Source organism: Lycium ferocissimum, chromosome 9, assembly GCF_029784015.1.
Source record: "Lycium ferocissimum isolate CSIRO_LF1 chromosome 9, AGI_CSIRO_Lferr_CH_V1, whole genome shotgun sequence".
NCBI lineage: Eukaryota > Viridiplantae > Streptophyta > Magnoliopsida > Solanales > Solanaceae > Lycium > Lycium ferocissimum.
The window spans coordinates 43,108,802-43,109,307 of NC_081350.1; positions in this window are offsets into that span (position 1 = coordinate 43,108,802).

A 506-nucleotide genomic window follows, 5' to 3' on the forward strand; every position below is an offset into this window, starting at 1 on the left:
TTTCTTTTATGATTTTTTTCTTCTTTTCAGAATTAAAATCAACGAAATGGGCACATAGAATATATTCGACCCAGAGTATATATATTCAAGTAAAAATTACGAAAATTTTGAAAAATATTAAATTTCAACCTTATAATTCATTATGTGTACTATGTTCAATGGTGAGATTTTAGGTGAAAACTATTAAGTTTAAATTTTGATACCTCCTATGAATTGATATGCACGTCTGCGTCTAATATTTATATGTTCAAAGCATCTCGGTAAATAGTTATCCGCACCGGGTGTTTCCACCAAATAATATTCCCTCCGGATAAAAAAAAAAGTGTCCGCTTAGCATTTTTTTTCTTGGATCAAAAAAAGTATCCACTTATCAAATCAAAAAAGAATTAATCTTATTTTTCCAAATTTGCCCCTATTGAGTGTTATAGGATTAAATCTCAATGCCTATTTAATTAGGGGTAGTTTAATCAAATTACTTATTTTTGTCTAGGAGTTAGTATTTTTTC